Source organism: Anomaloglossus baeobatrachus, chromosome 3 (genome assembly GCF_048569485.1).
Source record: "Anomaloglossus baeobatrachus isolate aAnoBae1 chromosome 3, aAnoBae1.hap1, whole genome shotgun sequence".
Taxonomy (NCBI): Eukaryota; Metazoa; Chordata; class Amphibia; order Anura; family Aromobatidae; genus Anomaloglossus; species Anomaloglossus baeobatrachus.
Window position 1 is genome coordinate 409,902,593 of NC_134355.1, and position 24,249 is coordinate 409,926,841.

Consider the following 24,249-nt stretch of genomic DNA (forward strand, 5'->3'; position numbering starts at 1 on the left):
GGGGGGGAAATTATAGTGCGTGGGGGTTTGTCGGGTCCATCATACTGTGTTAAAGACTGTGGAAGCCATCATGCATGGTGTTAGGGGCTGTGGGGGTCCATCCTACTCTGTGTGGGACTGTGTGTAGAGCTGTGGGAGCCATCATACTGTGTTGGGGGCTGTGAGTAACTATATTGTTTGGTAGCTCGGGTGCCATACTGTTTGGAGGCTGTTAGATAGTCATCACACATTGTGTCAGGGGCTGTGGGGTCAATTACACTGTGTAAAGAGCTGTGGGGGCCATCATACATGGTGTGGGAGTTTGTGAGGATCCATCACACTGTGTTAGAGACTGTTGAGAGGCCAACATACATGGTATGGTGGGCTTAGGGGATCCATCATACTGTGTAAGGTGCTATGGTCTCTTATACATGGTGTGGGGTCTGTGTGGTCCATCATATTGTGTGGAGAGCTTTTGAACCATCATACCATATGGGGGAGGGCTGTGAGGACATTGACGGGTGGAGCCAGGTGATGGCCGGTAATGCTCCACTCCCTTTTCTCACTCCAGTGTTGTGCATGTGTTCCGCCCCAGCTGGGGGTGCGACACTTACTTGCGCCTTCGATGGCTCCTCCACCATCCTGTCATTGGTCACCGCCATAGACATCGTACTTGGACATCAAAGAAAGTTTTCCTTGAACGCAATCTTAACTTTTTTATTCAGTATAGAAGCTTTCTGGGAGACATCTTCATAACAGAAATTTCAATCTTCATAACAACCTTCCTAGGACAGACATGCCACTTTCTGCTGTGCTACTTTTCTGCGGCCACTGCTCAACGGGCTAACCTTCTGTCCAGAACTCACTCTGGGCACTATTCCTCCAGCAGCTGAGTCTGACTTCTATGGTCCAGGTCTCTTGCAGTCGTGCCCGTAGGACACAATGAAGGATTCCTCCTGAAGGCCTGGGTAAACTCTGGAACAGAGTTTGTGGTCCCAGGAGCTCCTGTGCAGCACTGTTCCATCTTCATAAAACTGAACTGAGCTGCTTTCCTTGCTCTGTCTGAAATTACAAACTTTATCCCTCCCACTGTGCTCTGTCTCCCTGGTTACCAATGTACCGATGTCCAGCTGGTCTGATAACATTCTGCACATCCTTTTGGTAAGGCTGTGTGCCCACGCTGCGGAAAAGTCGCAGAATTTGCCGCAATTTTTTCGCGCAAATTCCGTGCATTTTTCAAAAATCCACAGTACAGCGAGTCCCCAGCCATTTCTATGGCATTTGGGGAGTGCTGTGCTCCTGCTGTGTTTTTTTCCGCAGCGGAAATAATGCGGATTTCCCTGTGGAAAAATCTGCAGCATGTGAATTATTCCTGTGGATTTCTCCGCAAGGTCCCATATTTACCTACCTTGATAGCAGACACCGGAATCACTTCCTCTAGTGCAGAGGAGCGCAGTGGAGACAGGAGCAGGAAGGAGGAGGTGGGCGGGGCCTGCATAAGCTCCGGTCATGTGACAGCCAGAGCTAGTGCAGGCCGGCCCACCTTCTCCGGCAATGTGCAGACAGACACGGCCGGAAAGTGAAGTGCTGCGTGATGGAGGTAAGTGTGAACTCCCCGATCACTCAGCACTTGTTCTGCATTGAGGATGCAGTGCCGAAGCCATGGTACTGTATCCTCAATGCAGAATGACCGCAGCATATCCGCAGGACATTCCGCAATACAACCGCAGCATGTAAACAGACAAAGTTGTGCTGCGGTTTTCTGTGCGCTCCTGCGGAATGTCCTGCGATATATCCGCAGGACACTTTCCCCATGGGCACATAGCCTAACACTCTATGAACACACTATCAAACACTGAACTGTCTGCACCTGTCCTACACTAATCTAAGCACGTTGCTAACTACTCCTATCATCCACTCCAGCACGCTTGTTTCCCTACATGTCTACAATAAGACAATTAACACCCTATCTTAATATTCCTATGACTGTTACTTACTATAGTTTACTTCATATTGCCGCGGCAAATTTTTAGGCCACGCCCCCTAACCACACCCATTTCACAGTCACGCCCATATCCACTCCCCATCCACACCCATTCAGCACGGACACGCAGGCAGCCGGCGGGCCTCCAGCACGGACACGCAGGCAGCCGGCGGGCCTCCAGCACGGACACGCAGGCAGCCGGCGGGCCTCCAGCATGGACACGCAGGCAGCCGGCGGGCCTCCAGCACGGACACGCAGGCAGCCGGCAGGCCTCCAGCACGGACACGATGGCAGCCGGCGGGCCTCCAGCTCGGACACGCAGGCAGCCGGCGGGCCTCCAGCACGGACACGCAGGCAGCCGGCGGGCCTCCAGCACGGACATGCAGGCAGCCGGCGGGCCTCCAGCACGGACACGCAGGCAGCCACAGTGAGGCGGCCGGTCGCCCGCACAGTGAGGCGGCTGGTCGCCTTCACAGACAGGCGGCCGGCCGCCCGCACAGAGAGGCGGCCGGCCGCCCGCACAATGAGGCGGCCGGCCGCCCGCACAGACAGGTGGCGGGGGGCGCCCGCACAGACAGGTGGCGGGCCGCCGCACAGAGAGGCGCGGGCCGACCGCACAAAGAGGCGGCCCGAACAGAGAGGCAGCCGGTCGCCTTCACAGACAGGCGGCCGGCCGCCCGCACACACAGGCGGCGGGGGGCGCCCGCACAGACAGGCGGTGGGGGACGCCCACACAGACAGGCGGCGGGGGACGCCCGCACAGACAGGCGGTGGGGGACGCCCGCACAGACAGGCGGCGGGGGGCGCCCGCACAGACAGGCGGCAGGGGGGCGCCCGCACAGACAGGCGGCAGGGGGGCGCCCGCACAGACAGGCGGCAGGGGGGCGCCCGCACAGACAGGCGGCAGGGGGGCGCCCGCACAGACAGGCGGCAGGGGGGCGCCCGCACAGACAGGCGGCAGGGGGGCGCCTGCACAGACTGGCGGCGGGGGGCGCCCGCACAGACAGGCGGCGGGTGGCGCCCGCACAGACAGGCGGCAGGGGGGCGCCCGCACAGACAGGTGGCGGGCCGACCGCACAGACAGGCGGCCGGCCGACCGCACAGACAGGCTCCGGCCGGGGGTGAGGGGGGAGGGAGGGAAATCAGCGCTGGGGAGATTAGTTTACTGTACCAGCAGCAGCACAGGCAGCGCTCCTCTCTATGCCACGTCTACTAGGATGGTAGGAGGGAAAAGCAGGGAGGCGGAGAGAGAGTGGGTGGGCGGAGCCCGGGAGCCGGCCGTCCCGCCCGTGGCAACGGGACAAACAACGTAAAGCGTGAAAGTCCCGCTGTATCCGGGACGGTTGGGAGGTATGCAGCATGTTAGAATGTGTATATAAGATCCCACTGGTGGTGGCCGCAGCTTATAGGCCCCAAATCTGGTGACAGGTTCCCTTTAAAGTGAACCTGTCAGGTGCAATATGCACTCAGAGCCAGGAGCAGTTCTGGGTGAATATTGCTAATCCCTGCCTAACCGTCCATGTATACGCTAGCATAGATAAAGAGATCAAGAACAAATATTTTTAAAGATCTTATATCTTATGCTAATGAGCGCGGGGACTAGTCACAAGGGCGTTACTTCACTTGGCTAGTCGGCTCGCATAGCATGTTAGCATGTTATTACGCCCCTGTGTGAGTACTCACACGCTATGTGAGCCGACTAGCCAAGTGAAGTAACGCCCTTGGGACTAGTCCCCGCGCTAATTAGCATAAGATATAAGCTCTTTAAAAATACTTTTTCTATAGATGCCTTTATCTATGCTAGTGTATACAGGGACAGTTAGGGAGGGATTAGCAATATGTACCCAGAACTGCTCCTGGCTCTGAGTGCAGATTGCACCTGATAGGTTCCCTTTAAAGGGAACCTGTCACCAGAAATTTAGCAAAAAAAATAAAAGATTCCCCTCTGCAGCTCCTGGGCTGCATTCTGGAAAGGTTCCTGTTGCTATTGTGCCCCCTTTGAGACCTAAAAAAATACTTTATGAAGTCTTACCTTTTTGTATGCAAATCTGTTTTTATGGTCACGGGGGCGGGCTGCCTGGCGTCCGTTATTCCCCCTCCTGCCGCTGTACGCCGTCCCCCATTGCTCATTTCCATACATGAGGACGCCTTCCTCATGTAACTGTCCTCCTGAAGTTTTGTGCATGCCCAGTGCCACTCTCGCGGGACTGAGCACTGTGCAAAGTGTAAACGCTTTTGAGGTGATTGCGCAGGCGCGAGATTATGGGCGGCGCTGTGATTGTCATCAGCAGCGTCATCCAAGTACCCACCCATAATCTCGTGCCCACGCTTCTCACTCTGCCTCCACCGTTTTGCGCAAGCACTGTCCATATGAACCATGTTACCTATTACCGTGGGCGTGAGATTATGGGCGGCGCTGTGATTGTCATCAGCAAAGTCATCCAAGTACCCGCCCATAATCTCGTGCAAGCAGTAATAGGTAACATGGTTCATATGGCCAGCGCTTGCGCATAACGGTGGAGTCAGAGGGAAAAGTGCGGGCACGAGATTATGGGCGGGTAGTTGGTTAACGCTGCTGATGACAATCACAGCGCCGCCCATAATCTCGCGCCTGCGCAATCACCTGAAAAAGCGTTCACATGCGCAAAACTTCGGGAGGACAGTTACATGAGGAAGGCGTCCTTGTGTATGTAAATGAGCAATGGGGGACTGCGTAAAGCGGCAGGAGGGGGAATAACGGACGCCAGACAGCCCGCCCCCGTGACCATAAAAACACATTTGCATACAAAAAGGTAAGACTTCATAAAGTATTTTTGTAGGTCTCAAAGGGGGCACAATAACAACAGGAACCTTTCTAGAAGCAGCCCAGGAGCTGCAGAGGGGAATCTTTTATTTTTATTGTGAAATTTCTGCTGACAGGTTCCCTTTAACTGGTAGGGGAGCCAGGATAAAGCAGAGCTGAACCTGTTGGGAAGCCAGGACCCAGCAGCTCCACAGGCAGGAGACCACTGATCGGTAAGCTAATAGAAGCCTGCAGATGTCACTCTGCATAGGTTATTACTGGCCAGTGCTATCTGCAGGAGAGATAAGCGCTGATTGCAGGGTCTCCTCAGCTTCCTGATTCCCCGTGTGTCTGCAGCAGTGAGAAGCCGCAAACAGGGAGTCAGAGAACAGCTGCAGAGAAACGCAGGCTCTGGGGCTGGGGATGTCCGCTCTGGGGAGGGGGGGGTCGGCTCTGCTGCAGGGGGGGGCGGCTCTGCTGCAGGGGGGGGGTCGCTCTGCTGCAGGGGGTGATTCATACCTCAGCAGCCGTCACAGGAGTTTCAAGGTGCGCGCTCGACTCTGTAATGAATAGAAGGGAGAAACAGCGAGGCGGGGCTACAGTGGGTGGGCGGAGCCACGGGACAAACAGCCTCACGGGCGGGACTCGGGATCAAAGGCTCAAAAGAGGGACTGTCCCGCTGTATCCGGGACGGTTGGGAGGTATGTAATAGGAAGGGGAGCAAATCGACCACCTCCTACACCATTATACTGTATGGAGAGCTGTGGGGACATCATATTGTCTGGGGGCTGTGGTGGGATACATCATTCTCTGTAGTGGAGCTGTGGGGTTTATCATATTGGGAGGGATATAGGGCCATCAAATTGTGTGGGTGGGCTATGAATCATCATATTGTGGAATGGGACTGCGGGTCATCATACTATGTGGGGGGTTCATTGAGTATCATAATGTTTGTGAGGAGCTGTAGAGCATCATGCTGTTGTAGAGTGATGTGAAGCATCATACTTTATGTGAGGGGGCTGTGGGACATAATACTGTGGGGGCCTGTGGGACCATCATACTTTGTGTGGGTTATTGTGGGAGAAAATCATATAAGTGAATTTCATAAGGTATCATACTATGTATGGAGGAATGTTTGTGGGCAACATGCTCAATGAAAGAGGTATCATAGTTGGTTAAAACACTAAGGGGCTTCACCAGGGGCACTATGTCTGTGTGCATGCAGCTAAACATGTCTCTCTCCAATTCAGACATATGCTTTTCTGTGACTGCAGCTATGTGCTTCAACCCCACCAACTTCATTGATTTTTTTTCGGAGGTGAGGAGACAATATGGACTTTTGCCACAGAGTCCAATTATTTATATGTATGCCACTAGTCTATAGTATTTACTTTATAGTATTTGCCTTTAAACTAATGTTTAAATCAGTTTTTATCTGATTATGCTCTAATCTGGCTAAAATTCATTGTGAAGGAAGGGAACGGGAAGGAGGTGAACTGTTACATCACTAATGTGAAAAGGAGATACTGTGATATACACTGTAAAAAGAGGTATTAGTTATTGTAGAGGAAGAAAAAGAGCGGAGCTGCAGCATCACCTGTTTTCTACTGTATGTAGGCCTATAATAGATTGAAATGTAGCCATTATATACTAAGCAAAAAAAATCTCCATTTCATCTCTACTACAATTTTGGACACTGTCTACCTATTTTTGGTCACCTACATTGTAGTAACTGAGCTTGATATGTCCCATTTTCTTCACTTAGAGAGGCTTCAGGGCTCTCACAGCCACCATGATTTCTTCAGCACTTATCAAATAATATTGTGGTCCTTTTTGCATTTCCACTCCCAAAGTAAAGGAAATGGGTTTTGATATTTTAGGATTGCAACTTCCAATAGGTGGAAATAGAGTTCTTGTCTTCTCCACTCCGAAAAAGCTGTTTGCATATTTAAATTCCCAGAAGAATATTGCGTGGCCTATAAGTCTTCTTACACCGACTTGCCCTTTCCACCAAGCAGAAATGTTATACCTTAGATTGAATGTGATTATTATTATTCATTATTATAGTGCCATTTGTTCTATAGTGCTTTACTTGTGAAAAAGGCATATACATAATAAAAACAAGTACAATTATCATGAACAATACAAGGCACAGGCTGAGGGAGAACGAGAAAGGATCCTGCCCACAAGAGCGCACAGTCTACAGGGGATAGATGAGGATACATTAGGTGAGGGTACAGCTGGTCTTGTAGTGGTAAAGTGAAATCAGGGTTACTGCAGGCTGTAGGCTTGTCAAAAGCAGTAGGTCTTCAGGTTCCTTTTAAAGATTTCCACTGTAGGTGAAAGTCTGATATGTTCCAGTGTATGTGGGATGCTCAAGAGAAATATTCTGTGCGATTGTGGGAAGATGAGATAAGAGGGAAAGAGCGAAGGAGATCTTGTGAGGATTGGAGGTAGGTACCAGGTGACTAGGTCACAGATGTATGGAGGAGATAGGTTTCGGATGGCTTTGTATGTCATGGTTAGCGTTTTGAACTGGAGTCTTTGGGCAATGGGAACCCACTGAAGGGATTGGCAGAGTGGAGAGGCCAGGGAATAGTGAGGTGGGAGGTGGATTGGTTTGGTGGTAGTGTTTAGGATTGTTGGGATGTAAGAGTGCTAGAAGGGAGGCCACAGAGTAGGAGGTTGCAGTACTCAAAGAGGGAAATGATGAAGGCATGCACTAATGTTTTTGCAGACTCTTGGTTAAGGAAAGTATGGCTCTGGCAAACATTTCTGAGTTGGAGTCAGCAGAAGGTGGAAAGGGCTTGGATGTGTGGCTTGAAGGAGAGAGCAGAGTCAAGGGTTACCCTGAAGTAGCGAGCTTGTGGGACTGGGGAGAGTGAGCAACCATTGATTCTGTTGGGGGAGTTGAGTGTGATGGACAAAAGATGATGAATTCTGTTTTGTCCATGTTAAGTTTTAGAAATTGAGCAAAGAAAAAGGATGAAATAAGAGACAGATATTGTTGGATTCTGGTTAGTGAGGAGGTGATTTCATGTCCAGAGAGGTAGATCTGCGTATCATCAGCATAGAAATTATACTGAAAGCCGTAGCACTCTATGAACTGTCCCAGGCCAAAGGTGTAGATGGAAAAGAGGAGGGGTCCAAGAACGGAACCTTGGGGGACACCGACAGATAGGGCCAAGGTGAGAAGGTAGTGTGAGAGTGAGAAATGTTGAATGTCAGGTGGTTAGTATGAAGAGATTCAACACAGTGTGTGATGCCAAGGGATGAGAGAATCTGTAGTAGGAGGGATTGGTCCACTGTGTAGAGGGCAGAGAACAGGTTCAGAAAGACGAGGACAGAGTACTGTCTCTTGACTTTGGCGGTTAGTAGGTCATTGGTGACTTTAGTTAGGGCAGATTCAGCTGATTGATGCAGTTGGAAGCTAGATTGTAAACGGTCAAAGAGGGAGCAGAAAAACTGGGAGGACAGTTCAAGATGGACATGTTGTTCCAGTAGTTTTAAGAAATACTGTGGAGAAACAGTGCAGTAGCGTCTTACCCAATAAAAGAAAATGGTAAAGAGAGCAGGCCACTCACCTGGTGTTGTTGTGTGACACGCAACCAATATAGAAGCAAAAACACATCTCTCGCAAGATACATGAGCCTTAAGGCTGAAGGTTATGGAAAGAAGCTGGAAGAAGCGTGGAATGATCTGCGCTGCTGTAGATAAACTGAAGGTCCAGTCCGTGAAGTGGATGAAAAGGTGCTTTATTTTAGACGTTTCGGAGTGAAACCCTACTCCTTCATCAGATCAGGCACCGAATTACCAAACTGTACCAATTGGTAATTTGGTGCCTGTTCTGATGAAAGAGTGGGGTTTCACTCCAAAACGTGAAAAACAAAGCATCTTTTCATCCACTTCACAGACTGGACCTTCGGTTTATCTACAGCAGTGCAGATCATTCCACACTTCTTCCAGCCTCTACCTGTAACCAGTAGTTTTAAGGCATAGGGGAGAAGTGATACGGGGCGATAGCTAGACAGAGGATGGGTCAAGGGAGGGCTTTTTGAGGATGGGTGTGATCGAGGCATGTTTAAAGCATGAGGGGAAGACACCAGTTGTTAGTGATAGGTTGGAGAGATGGCTTAGGGTTGGGACTGCATGCATACATTACTGTACTACTGTTCTTTGGCAACTCTTTCTAGATCCTTCATTTCATGATAAATATCAGTCACATATCATGAAAAATACAATTTTCAGGAATAAACACTCTGTTTGTGACAAAAAAACATATCTCCGACACCATATGGAGGATTTTAAAAGCAAAAATTAGATTATTCAGGGAAGTAGTAGGAATAAAATAAGAACAAAAATGGTCCACTGTTGACATTGTGACAGGTCTTCTTTAAAGATTCCCCAAAGTATAACACAATGATATATCCCTTGCCCTCATTGTTTCTTTGGTAGAGGTCTGACCATTAGAATCCCCATGAAAGAAAGTTGTCATGCTTCCATATGATTCCTGTATTCTTCTCTTCTCCATATTGGGAAACACTTGCAGTTACACAAAAATACCTGAAAACTACTTGTTGCAGTGTTTATAACTGTGTACAACCTGGTGTTGGGACATGGTGTATAGAGTGCCATAAGTCAATTTATAGTTTGCTGTCAGGTGAGTATTAAAGGGACCCTGTCAGCAGAAATTTTGCTTTAAACCTAAAAGTTTCCCCTTCTGCAGCTCCTGGGCTGCATTCTAGCAAGGTTCCTATAGTTTTTGTGCCCCCTTTTAGACCAAATTAAATACTTTATAAAGTTGTACCTTTTGGTATGCAAATCTTCTAAATTATCCATGGAGGCGGGCTGTCTGGTGTCCGTTACTGTCCCTCCTGCCGATTTACGCCGTCCCCCAACGCTCGAGATTATGGGCGGCGCTGTGATTGTCATCAGCAAGTGCCCGCCCATAATCTCGTGCCCGCGATTTCCCCTCTGCCTCCAGCGTTCTGCGCAAGCGCTGGCCAGATGACTGATGTCACCTCTTTCCTATCGTGCCCTGGAGCAGGAAATAGATGGGAGGAGCGGAGCAGGACACCACCGGTTACAAGAGGTAACGTCGGGTCATCTGGCGAGCACTTGTGCAGAACGCTGGAGGCAGAGGGGAAAGGGCTGGCACGAGATTATGGGCCGGCACTTGCTGATGACAATCACAGCGCCGCCCATAATCTCGAACATTGGGGGATGGTGTAAATTGGCAGGAGGGACAGTAACGGACACCAGACAGCCCGCCCCCATGGATAATTTAGAAAATTTGTATACCAAAAGATACAACTTTATAAAGTATTTAATTTGGTCTAAAAGGGGGCACAAAAACTATAGGAACCTTGCTGGAATGCAGCCCAGGAGCTGCAGAAGGGGAAACTTTTAGGTTTAAAACAAAAGTTCTGCTGACAGATTCCCTTTAAGAAACATTGAGGCTATGTCTGCACTTTGCTTTTTTGCTGCTTTTTCAACTGCAGCGTTTAATGCCAAAATGGATGTGTTCTGCTTTTCAAGCAAAGTCTATGGGAATTTGGGTTTCTTGTGCGCACTATGCTGTTCAAAATGCTGCCTTTTTGTGGCAGAAATTTGGGTAAAAACTCTGCTTTTCAGTTCAAAACGCAAATGGCAAAAACAATTGACATGTTGCTTCTTTGAAAAGCAGAGTTTTTGCCCAAATTTCTGCCACAAAAAGGCAGCATTTTGAACAGCATAGTGCGCACAAGAAACCCAAATTCCCATAGGCTATGCTTGAAAAGCAGAACACATCCATTTTGGCATTAAACGCTGCAGTTGAAAAAGCAGCAAGAAAGCAGGTAAAAAGCAGGTAAAAAGCAAAGTGAGGACATAGCCTAACCGGAATCTGTCAGCAGGATTTTACTATTTAATCTGCAAGCAGCATAAGTTAGGGACAGAGACCCTAATTCCAGTCATGTATCACTTAGTTTACTAGGTTCAATAGTAGTGTAAAATCATAATTTTCTCTGTTGCAGATTTAGGTAGAGCTTGAATGTTGAACTGTGTATAACCTCGCCCTCATCACTGATAGACAGCTTTCTGTGAACATTGTATATTGACAAAAAGATGATAATCAGTGGTAGGGGTGTGCTTGTACTACAAGGCACTAAATCAGCTGTCCTGCAGTGATAATCTCCTGTTGACAAAACACTGATTTTATTGAAAACACAGGCCAGTATGTGACATATCCCTGAAATCAGGCTGTCTGCTACCATTTCATAGCAAAAACCTGCTGACAGATTCCCTTTATACACTGTAATGTATTAGGACAGTGATTTATCAAAAATTGCTGATAAAACAATTGTATAATAATGTATGTAGAGTACTTGTAAACCAAAAGACAATTTAAAATGCTCCAATAATATCATTAATATTTGAAAAAACATATATGGATAAAGCTAAACAGGACATCCACCCAAACATTAAAATGTTAATCTTGCAAAAATATCTAAGGTGCTGTATATGTTTTGTACAATTTAGGTTTTATGAACAAAGTGTAAGGCGGGCTTTAAACGTTGCGACATCGCTAGCAATTGCTAGCGATGTCGAGCGCGATAGCACCCGCCCCCGTTGTACATGCGATACCTGGTGCTTGCTGCCGTAGCGAACATTATCGCTACGGCAGCTTCACATGCACATACCTGGTCGGCGACGTCACTGTGACCGCCAAATAATCCCTCCTTCAAGGGGCAGGTGCGTTCGGCGTCACAGCGACGTCACCGAGACGTCACTAAGCGGCCGACCAATAGAAGCGGAGGGGCAGAGATGAGCGGGACATAACATCCCGCCCACCTTCATCCTTCCGCATTGCTGGTGGACGCAGGTAAGGAGATGTTTGTCGTTTCTACGGTTTCACACACAGCGATGTGTGGTGCTGCAGGAACGACAAACAACATCGTATCTGCAGCAGTAACGACATTATGGATATGAACAACGTGACACAGATCAGCGATTTTTTACGCTTTTGCGCTCGTTCATCGTCGCACCTAGGATTTACACATTGCAATGTTGCTACCGGCGCCGGATGTGCGTCACTAACGATGTGACCCCGACGATATATCGGTAGCGATGCCACAACGTGTAAAGCCCGCCTTAAACTCAGTAATATACAGCTCTGTCAAAAATTAAGAGACCACTGAAAAATTTTCAGTTTTTCCTCTTTATAGGTATATTTTTGAATAAACTGTAAATTGTTCTTTTATTCTATAAACTACTGACAACGCCTCCGAATTTCCAAGCAATAAATTTTGTATTTATTTTCTGAAAATGAAAAATGGTCAAAATAACAAAAAAAATGCATTGCTTTCAGACCTCAAATAATGCAAAGAAAACAAGTTCATAGTCATTTAGAAACAACAATACTAATGTTTTAACTCAGGAAGAGTTCAGAAATCAATATTTTGTGGAATAACCATGATGTTTAATCACAGCTTTCATGCGTCTTGGCATGCTTTCCACCAGTCTTTCACACTGCTTTTGGATGACCTTATGCCACTCCTGGTGCAAAATTTATGCAGTTCTTTGTTTGATGGCTTGTGAATATCTATCTTTCTCTTGATCACATTCCAGAGGTTTTCAATGGGGTTCAGGTCTGGAGATTGGGCTGGCCATGACAGGGTTTTCATGTGGTGGTCCTTCATCCACTCATTGATTGACCTAGCTGTGTGGCATGGCGCATTGTCCTGCTGGAAAAAAAAACAGTCCTCAGAGATGGGGAACATTGCCTAAGCAGAAGAAAGCAACTGTTTTTCCAGGATAACCTTGCATGCGGCTTGATTCATATGTCCTTCGCAAAGTTTAATCTGCCCAATTGGACAATAGGTAAGGTAATCTTCTCTGATGAGTCTAATTTTCAATTTTGCCCAACATCTGGTCGTCTAATGGTTGGACGTAGACCTGGAGAGGTGTAAAAGCCACAGTGTCTTGCACCAACTGTGAAATTTGGTGTAGGATCGGTGATGATCTGGGGATGCTTCAGCAAGGCTGGAATTGTGCAGAGCTATTTCACTTTATTCATTTTTTTAAAGATATAAGTCCACATTATGCACATAAACTTAATGGGTGCCAATGACGATGAGCAGGACTGTAATTAGTATTTCTGTTCTATTTAAATGAGATGTGAATAAAACAATGGGCAAAATTGGCTTCTTGCATAGAGTTAAAGCAGCATTTCGTACTCTAAAAGATATTAGCCAAATTAGCATTTAAAGGGGTTATCCAGCACCTCTCACGTCTGTATCGGGAGTCATTGGCCACTTGTCTGGCATCATCTATGTCCGGCAGTTATTGTGCATGAATCTTATTTTATTATAAAGAAATGAATGATACATGATAAGTGACTGGTAGATGGCATAGCAGTGCTTCTCAGCTTCCCATGCACCATTCTAATTGTGTTAACCACACATAGTAGAACTTTAAAAAGAGCAAGATAATAAGTGTTTTGTGGACAAACAAACATGTTAAGCAAACTTAATGCAAGCATGAAGGAACTAATGCGGTACCTTCAGATGTAGAGTGGCGCAAAGCGATAGGCAAGGGATTGACTATGAACACCAAGGCATGCTATGTAAAATACCTGGTTCTGGCTTGGTGTCTGGACTTCAGCTGTGTGGGCTGGGAATTCATGTAGGCTACATATTGCTGCTGGAGTTGACTAGCCAAGAAGAGATGGCAACTTAATTGCACAAGTAGACCAACTATTGACTTTAAACCACAACTCTTTACTGTATGGTTCATTGTCATTTTCAACTTCACACTTCAGATAGAGGGCACATATCTTCCAGAATGTTATATTTTCCCTCTGCATTAACAGACACAATTCATTTTCCCACTGGATTCAGTCCAATCTAACTGGGCCGGTGAGTCCCAGTGCAACCCAGTACAGTAACAACCACCTTCCCTTCATGTAGCCCAAAAAAAAATGTTTATCCAGCAGCAATATGGATAAAACTCTCAAATTTATTGAAACTGTTTTTTAAAACATTATAAAACACAGGACACTGACGCGTTTTGGATGTCGGTCTTTAGTAGTAGGTACGTCCAAAATGCGTCAGTATCCTGGGTTTTATCATATTTTTTAAAAAAATAAATAAATCAATACATTTGAGAGTTTTATCCATATTGTTGCTGGACAAACATTTTTTGTCTACTTCCTGTGTAAATCAGCCACGCATCTTCGTGCACCTGCAATTCCTCTAGATCAATACAGCGGCTGTTTCAACATTCAACAGACTGTTGATAAGCTGATCATTTTGGCTTTTTTTTCCTCTTCCCTTCATGTAGGCCCACATCTGGATGTCTAGCAGAACACCACTTGGTTGGTTGGGTTGACTACACCACATGGCAGTTGAGGTTAACCCAGTACCTTGACAGCTAAGGGGCCTGGCCATCAGAGTCCAGCACCAGTGGAATTCACGTGGTACCTTGCCAGTTAAGAGGCCTGGATGTACGGAATCTGCTCTCTGGATCCTATAGCCTGGAGTCACTCTGTGTCTCTGGCCCTTCATACTATCTTGCGTTCTGTCTCCCTTGCTCCTTTGCCACAAATTACCCACTGTATGTGACCTTTATGATCAACCTACTACACATCAGTCACATTTGCTCACTAGGCCTTCACTGATTCCTTCTAGAATGAATCATACTTTCCCTGTAAGCTGACCTCTCCTGGGGTGGGCTAGTTCCAACGTTATCTGTTTCTGTGCCTGCGGTCTGTTGCATGGCAAACATATCCTTTTACTTATATTCCATTATCTTCGTTACATTATGCTATCAACACTGCTACAGCTTACACATTACTACACCTTACATTACACATTCCTATATTATACACGATGCATTATACTTTATATCTTATATCCTACAGAACTACGTCTTATACACTACATTACACCTTATACTATACATTATACAGGAACATATCACACTATTAATGCTTATCACACTCTGTATCACAATACAACACAACATTTACAAAAGATGCAAGACATAATTCAAATTGCACAATATTGATGCGATTGGTGTCTTCAGGGGCAGTAACGCGATAGCAAATGTTCACCACTCTTACACAGATGTGAAATATAGTAATATTTGCCAAGTATCATTTCCCTCTAGGTTTAATGAGTGGTTTTAATAAGGTGTGCTCTGAACACACTTATAAGGCTTACTCAATTGCAGCTTCAGCAAGTGGTGTAACAGAATAAACACCAGCTGTCCTGCCATGAAACACAATCACTTACATGTCGGCAGGGAATGTACCACATATATCCCATATCTGTGCTGTGAGGTCAGCATATGGATGAACAGCAAGGGATTAAAGGGATTGTCTCAACTTAAAGGGAATCTGTCATAATAGTGTCTGGGCCCTGGACAAATGGGGGCCCTCTCATCATCCGACGGGCAGGCTGGACAGGGGGGTTAGGGGGAAATCCGCCCTGGGCCGCTCCACTGGGAATTATGCAGGACTGCCATATGGCTGTGCAGGGCTCATTGCTTGACGACTGTCACTTTAACAGATATGGGCATGCACAGTGCAATATACAGCTGTGTCTGTGACCAGTGACGAGGCAGGGAAGGCACACAAGCAAAATTAAAGGCGCAATGCTGTCATCCCTGCAATGATCAGCCTCCTCCCAGCAGGGATGCTGACCCACTCACCTCCGCAGCTGGCCCGCACTTGCCTGCTTGGCTTCCCCGCAGTCCCCCACGTGGGTCTATCCTGCTTTCTCTTCCCGGGGCCTGCACATGCTGCACAGGTCCTCCTGGAATACACCTTCTGGTTAAGGGCCTGTGCACAGCAAATCTTTTCCTGGAAATGCCCCTCAGCCTGTCGCTAAGAGGCATGGGGTACTTAAGGAACTCTCCCTCTAGGGGAGGTGCCTGAGCAACATGGTTAGTTGTCTGTTCCCTAGCGAGCTAGTTTCCAGGTCCCTTTGTGCACTGTCCGTATCCGTGCGAATGTACATTTTCTGATTCCTGTTTCCTAGTCCCATCAGTATTCCTGGTGCCTGTCCATCCTGACCATGCCATCAGCTTCAGCCACCCTGGTCGTCCCTGTCTATAGTAGTGACTCTGCCTGTCTGTCCCAGGCATGCTATCTACCTCAGCTGTCCCCGTCTACACTTGTGACTGCCAGTTTGCGCTTGTGTCCGTCCTTGTCCTGGCGGTCAACTGCCACAGTTCCAGTTACTGCCCTGGGGGTGGCATCTGGCATCCGTCTCATGGCAGGCACTTAATCAAGCCCCTCCCACTTAAGGGTAAGCTTGGGCTTCACCTGTGGTCCAGTGGGTCCACTTCTGTTTGCTGCCTTCCTATCAAGAGCGGTGAACATTACCCTGTTAAAGTGACCAATCAAGCAGCGAGGCCTGCACAGCCACATACCTGGAATGAGCTAGACGAGAAACAAACCGGGAGAGGTCTTAGTACCAACTGCGACGTTCCAGAAGCAAAGCTGACTCTGCTTGTTGCATGGGAGAGTGCAGAGTTCAGACCAGCCATGCAACCATGCCAGTGCTGTGAGCTGTCAATCTTCAAAAGCACACTGCCCCCTGGCAAGCAGAATACCAAAGTGGTAATCTCATAAAGAAGGAAGACAAGGCAAGCCCTTAAATTTTAACCTTATACTCCCAAAAATTACTTTAACCTCTTCACAACATGTGCGGTTCATGTACAGCACTGTGAGAAGTGCGTTCCTGCAAGCAGCTGTACATGTACAGTACAGCGCTGCAAGCAAAGATGGCTTTTATCTCTGACAATAGGCAATCCCTGTATGTTACCACGGAGGGCTGCACTGCCCCCCGCATCGGCAATCACTGTGATTAGCTGGTCAATTCTTACTAGCCAATCACAGCGTGCTAGCAACATAGTTCGTAAAAATCGAATGTGTCAAGCTATGATTGGTGATGTCTGAGACAGCATCAATCATAGCAGTTAAAATGGATGGGGTGATCGCAGAGGCACATTTATATAATACAACTTTTAGCACAGAACGGCTAATCAATGGTAATTGATTAGGCACATTTGCAGAAAAAAATTAAAAGTTCTGGGTAGCCTCATAGGGTGTAAGTGTTGTGACTATCAATTTAATTTTTTCATGCAAATTTTTTTTTTACTTCTCCTGATTTTTCTTTTCATGTTTTTCCTCTATTTTTTTCTGTTGTTTCTTCTATTTTTTTCCTTTTTTCTTTTCTTTTCTACGTTATTTTGTTCTTTTTTTTCTTTAATTTTTTTATACATTTTTTTCTCTACTTTTTATAGTAAATATATTAATACAAATATGTATAATAGCATCATTTGCACAAACATTTCCACTGGTTAGAAGAATAAAATAATGGCCCATTTGTCAAGAAGATGCTATTCAGCAGAGGAAGCATACGCTTTTCTTGCCTTTGACACATACAGTATTAAGACAGTGAGGAAGATCCCATATTTCTTGATTTTTCATCTTCCTCCTCATCCTCTTCCTCCTCATCTAGTGAGGAGGGACACCAGCAAGGCGCCCTAGAACCAAGGCAACCCCTTCTACCTCTTATGGACTCAATCCCCTGAAATTTATCTGCCTCTAATTCCAGATTGCTTGGGCAGCTAAGAAATACAACTTCATGATCCAGGACTCACTGAAATTGACTTTTTCAAAGTCTTCTTGAGTGAGGATATCATAAATCTTATGGTGGCCCAGACAAATTTTCATACCTATCAATTTTTCACCCAGAATCCCATATCATCAGATGGACCCCTGTAAATGCAGCAGAAATTATGACATTTTGGGTCATTGTGCTGCATATGGGCATAGTGAAAAAATAGAGCTTCAGCAATACTGGAGTACTGATATACATCATTATTCCATATGGCTATGACAAAAACTGACTAACATGACTAAAAGCACTATAGTCAGTGTTCCCACTTGCAAAATTTTTATAAAATAGCAAAACTTTACTTAAGACCGTTGACAAAATTATAAAGCTGTAAATCTCATCTAATTGGCAAGTTGTCGCTTTTTTTCTAAGAGAATGTTAACACTGTCGAGGTTACTTGTGTCTAGTGTCCTTTAAAGGGAACCTGTCAGCAGAAATGTCCCCTAAAACCTAACAGATTCCCCCTCTGCAGCTCCTGGGCTGCATTCTATAAAGGTCCCTGTTATGATTGTGCCCACTTTCTGACCGAAAAAAAGTGTTTATAAAGTTGTACCTTTTTGGCTTCTGATTCTGTAAATCCGTCACGGGGGCGGGCTGCCTGATGGCCGTTATTCTGCCCCCTGGTCCTGTATGCCGCCCCCATCGCTGATTTCAATACTTCTGGACGCCGCCCACTGCTCCAGCCATCCCCGCGCATGCCCAGTGCCCATCTCTCGGGGATGAGCACTGTGCCCAGCGTCACCGCTGGTGACGTGCACGCAGGGTTAAGATTATGGGCGGTGCTGTGATGTTTATTCCTAAGCAACCGCCCATAATCGCGGGACCGCGCTTTCGGTGTAGTCACTGCTCCGCGCTCTTCCCATCTATTTCCTGTCTCGGGGCAAGATGGGAAGGAGGCGAAGTGAGGTCAGCAGCAGCGCGCTTGCGCAGAAAGAAGCAGGCCGAGGGGGAAAGCGCGGTCCCGCGATTATGGGCGGTTGCTTAGGAATAAACATCACAGCACCGCCCATAATCTTAACCCTGCGTGCACGTCACCAGCGGTGACGCTGGGCACAGTGCTCATCCCCGAGAGATGGGCACTGGGCATGCGCGGGGATGGCTGGAGCAGTGGGCGGCGTCCAGAAGTATTGAAATCAGCGATGGGGGCGGCATACAGGACCAGGGGGCAGAATAACGGCCATCAGGCAGCCCGCCCCCGTGACGGATTTACAGAATCAGAAGCCAAAAAGGTACAACTTTATAAACACTTTTTTTCGGTCAGAAAGTGGGCACAATCATAACAGGGACCTTTATAGAATGCAGCCCAGGAGCTGCAGAGGGGGAATCTGTTAGGTTTTAGGGGACATTTCTGCTGACAGGTTCCCTTTAAATTGAAGTCTCTTGCTTGTCTCCCATGACTTGCATAAACATTTTAGACAGAATATAAACTTGTTGTACTTTTTAATTAAAGTTCTAATTCTGGAAGCAGTGATCCATATATCTCATGGGTAATAAGCAAATCCGACAAGTCATTTACCAGCGGCCACACGTATAAGAAGGAAATTAATCATACAATAAATGCATGATTCATTAGTTTTATTTAAAAGTAAGAAACTTTGTGATAAAGATGTATATACTGTAAATCTCAACTACTTATAGCCTTTACCTAGCTTTATTTCAATGCCCTAAAGCTATTGCGGATTGTACCAAATGGTTAACCCTAGAACGCATACCTGGGGCCTCGCAGGACTGCTAGGTCACTTGTTTTCTATGGTAGATTTCGCTTTCTAGCGTTAAAGAGAACCAATCACCAGGATTTTTTTATATATCCTAAAGCCAGTTCTATACTGGCACTATCAGGCTGATTCTATACATACCTTTAGTTGTCAGCTCGGATGTTTAGGTTTTGAAATCCAAAAAAGTAAGATTTATAAAATCATCAGCTTCTTGAGTGACTGCAGCTGAGGATCAGATAATAGCTGGGGTGGTATTCATAGTTATCGCCTCCCCCCGTTAGAACAAGCATAAGTATTATGCAATCGATTTACTTTTTCACTAGCAGGACCTGTGTGAGGTCATACCCATGTGACCAGAAGGGGTGGGGCCTCAGCCAACAAAGCTGATATAATAATAATAATAATAATAATAATAGGAATACTGATACTAGGAAGCAACATTTTTCTGTTGGCTGAGGCCCCGCCCCTTCTGATCACATGGGTATGACCTTACACAGGTCCTGCTAGTGAAAAAGTAAATCAATTGTATAATACTTATGCTAATTCTAACGGGGGAGCGGATAACGATGAATACCTCCCGCTATGTCTGATCCTCAGCTGCTGTCACTCAAGAAGCTGATGATTTTATAAACTTTACTTTCTTGGATTTCAAAGCCTAAACATCTGAGCTGACCACTACAGGTGTGTAGACAATCAGCCTGATAGTGCCAGTATAGCACTGGCTTTAGGTTATATACAAAAATCCTGGTGATTGGTTCCCTTTAATGGATTTTTTTCAGGATCACAATATTGGTAGTCTATCCTTAGAATAGAACCAGATTGGCATGGACCTGGTTCTCAGAGCCCCAGTGACCAACTGTTTGTGCGAGCCACTTTAAAGGGACAGACATAACTTTGCATGTATCGGTACGTGTTAGACACATGTGCACACATTGAGTATTTGGTGAGTTTTACCTCTATATTTGTAAGCCAAAGCCAAGAGTGGATAATAAATACAGAAGTGGTGACATGTTTCTATTATACTTTTCCTTACTTATCCCACTTCTGGTTTTAGCTTACAAACATGGAGGTAAAAACTTCACAAAATACTCAACGTACAGTATTCACGAGATCTTTATCAAACATTTACCTTTCTACAACCCTGTAAGTGATGTCTATAGCACTGATACAAAGTGATTGGTACAGCATACGAAGTATGAGTCTAATACTAGGTCTAGTGACGAGTAAAGCCTGCTTTACAAGTTACGATTCTGCATACGATATCGTATTCGATCGTAACCGCCCCCATCGTATGTGCGGCACGTTCAATTTTGTTGAATGTGCCGCACAAACGATTAACCCCCGTCACACGTACTTACCCGTCCATACGACCTCGATGTGGGCGGCGACATCCACTTCCTGGAGTGGGAGGGACGTTCGCCGTCACATCGACGTCACGCGGCAGCCGACCAATAGAAGCGGAGGGGCGGAGATGAGCGGGACGTAAACATCCCGCCCACCTCCTTCCTTCCGCATTGCTGGCCGGGAGCCGCAGGACGCAGGTAACATCTGTTCATCGTTCCCGTGGTGTCACACACTGCGATGTGTGCTACCACGGGTACGATGAACAACCTGACGTTCAATTTATGAGGAATGAACGACGTGCGTGCGATGAATGTTTTACCATTCATTCGCAATCACATGTAGCTGTTACACACTACAATGTACCTTACGATGCCGGATGTGCGTCACTTACAACGTGACCCCGCCGACACATCGTAAGATATATTGTAGTGTGTAAAGCGGGCTTTAGATAATCGTAAGATTTCTAATGGGATTTTTTTTTACATGAAATTGAAAGAAAAAAATATAAAAACAATTAGGTCATCTGCGGACGATGCATTCCTACATAAGAAATGTTTCTAACTGTCGAGACCTCAATAGAAAAAGCCTGAAAAATGTTGTGATCTGTTAATCATAAAGCAGTGTTGATTCAAAATATATGCATGTCCGCAATAAAAATCCAAGGCAGAATTTCAGGTAAATACAGTTTGGTGTGAAGTTTAAAGAGCTGCGGGACCGCACAAGGATTTACTCATTTTTCAGGAAGAAACCACAAGGAAACTGCTTTGATAAGTGCCATTAAGTGATACACTTATTAGAGCAGATGCCTATCATTTTGTTAAGTGCAACATTGCTGCATGCTAATATTTTCTTATCACCAGAGCTTCTGACATCAAAGCAAGGTTAGTCTTAAACAGTATGTGGGCAGGACTGACACACTAAATTAAATACAAAAAATGGCCATAATATGATACAACAAGGGCATAGCTCAATAGTATCACCTGGGAGAAATGCCTACTCCAAAAGGCATGATGAACAAAAGGAGAAAAAGGAGCTGATGCACAAAATATTGCAAAATATATTTTATTGAGTTTAAAAATCAATTAGAAAAATATTATTAACAACAAGTGATGCATGTAGGATAGGTCTAAGATGAATGTGGAAAAAGAGGGGGTTTATTTAGAGGTAAAGGAATTACCACACAGAACCAACCATAAATAATAACAATATGCGTATAGTCTATATGTTTAAATTTTAAAGGTTACACACCAGCATAGTATTGGATTAAATGAGGTGGCAGACAAGAGGGGGCACGTGTAGAAAATAATTTAAATATATATGTACCTGCAATCAAGCCTATGAAAATTGTGCCCCATATAGAACAATAACTGTTGTCTGTAAACAAGGTATAAATGGTTCCCTAACAAATGCACAGCCCTGCCATAAAGGCACACTCCAAGAGAAATAAATAGGTAGTAGATGCTCAAGATTAAAGGGCTGTCCAGGTGAGAGGCTAAGACCATGTAAAATACCAGAGGAGACTCGTACAATACCTGGTGGTGTGAAAGGAGGTTGGTTCTGGTGGTAAAAGGGCCTCCTGACAGCTGTTTCGCAGCATGCTTTCTCAAAAGGAAGTGTGGTGTATGCGGTGAGAAACCAGCTATAGTGGGAGCGGGGAGGTGAAAGCAATCAATCCTGATTGCGGTTAGTGATGCGCGTGCGCCAGCAGCCGAGAATGGGCGGCAGCAAGAGACGGAAACACAGATGTGTACGTCGCGTGCGCGGGACCACAGGACGCGTCAAAATGTTTCCCGCGTCCTGTGGAAAGACGTGAGGAAGACGCGCATAACCGCAAGCACGTGAGTATGTAATATGTGAATAGACATATGGGAAGTACCAAGTACATTAAAATTGAATAATGAACAAGTGAAAAAACAAGGTAGTCCACAGAATCAAAGTGAGCCCTGATACAGTCAAAGAGATGTTTTCTGTCCCAATATCCGTTGGAATAGATAGACCTAAAGGACTGACACACTGCAGATTTGTCCACATAGAAAATCTGCAGAAAAATCTGTAGAAGAAAAAAATACACCAACTCATGTTTTTGCTGCAGATTTCTTTGTGGAAATGCTGAAGAATTTATTACATATTTCATTGTTAACATTAATTATATAGTTACATAGGTTGAAAAAAGACCTAGGCCCGTCTAGTTGAACTTTCCTCCATCAATTATACATTTCATCACTAAATCATTTATAACCAACAATGTTATGTGTACTGAGGAAATCGTCCAACCCTTTTTTAAAAGCTGTTATAGTATCTGCCATTACTACCTCTTGTGGTAGGGCATTCCACAGTCTGATTACTCTAACTGTAAAGAACCCTTTCTAATTTAGTTGCTGGAATCGCCTTTCCTCTACTTGCAGTGACTGCCCCTGGTCCTTAGTAATGTCTTTGAAAGGAGTAAGTCATCTGCCAGTCCTTTATATTGATCAAACATGTATTTTTATATATATATATATATATATATATATATACATATATATATATATATATATAAAAGACATCTTTTATTTTAAGCTAAATAAATCCAACTTTTTCAACCTCTCATCATATGGGAGGCCTTCCATTCCTTGTAGTAGTCTAGTTGCCCGCCTTTGAACTGACTCTAACTTCTTAATATCCTTTTTAAAATGAAAATGTGGAGCAAAAATTTGGATCACATATTCTAGATGTGGCCTTACAAGTGATTTATAGAGGGGTAACAATATGTTGGGATCAGCTTTTGCAGCTGCTGCTTGACATTGAGTACTGCTGCTCAGCTTATTTGTAGCCAGAATACCCAAGTTCTTCTTCTGTTCTGTAGTCCCGAGTTTACTTCCATTTAATGTATATGTAGCTATAGGATTACTCCATCCTAGGTGCCTTACTCTACATTTATCAACATTAAATCTTATTTGCCAAGTATCTGCCCATTCTGACATCTTATCCAGACCTTTTTGTAATATTGTACTATCAAGGTCAGGTTTTAATATTCTACATAGTTTGGTGTCGTCAGGAAAGACTGACAATTTACTATCAATCCCAACCACAAGGTTATTAATAAAGTGATTAAAAAGAATCGGTTCTAGCAAAGATCCCTGCAGTACCCCACTGCTGACTATAGCCCAATTAGAGAATGTACCATTTATGACTACTCTTTTATTCCTATCTTTTAGCCAATTCCTTACCCATCTGCTTATAGTTTCCCCTAGTCCTTGCTTCTGGAGCTTTAATATAAGGCTATTATGTGGTACAGTATCAAATTTGTAGCATAGCGGACATGACATGCTGCTGACTGAATATCCGAATAATCAGGTCACGTTATATGGCAGATGTTGACATTTAGGATAGCTACTTCCAATAGGTTCCTGTCTTCTTTTCTCTAAATATCATGAAATCATTAAATACCAGGAGCTGAAAAAATTAGACAGCAAAGGCTACAACACAAAGGGAAGTTAACATATTACTAATATTTACTACTGTAATACTTTCTGCATACCTAACTGCATAATAAGCTAATATTATTGAATGTGAACACTGTTTCTGTACTTCTCCTTTTGTTATCATTTTGCTTAAAGAAGTTTTCCACTTTCTTACCTTAATTACTGGTTTTGAAACAAATGCCTAAAGATAATGCCCCTAATTATCCCCTTATACCTTTTCTGCCAATTTTCCTGTTGTTTTATGTCGTTCTTCTTTACTTCCAATGCCCTGGCATAAGCACTTTTATCACAACCATCACTTCCTCTTAAGAAT

General features: G+C 45.2%; 1 protein-coding gene across 1 annotated transcript in view; it reads left to right on the plus strand.

Annotated features, from left to right (window-relative positions):
- KLHL31 (kelch like family member 31) overlaps positions 1–24,249 on the plus strand; it is a 55,725-nt gene that overhangs the window by 21,212 nt on the left and 10,264 nt on the right. The gene's annotated exons all lie outside the window — the stretch shown is intronic.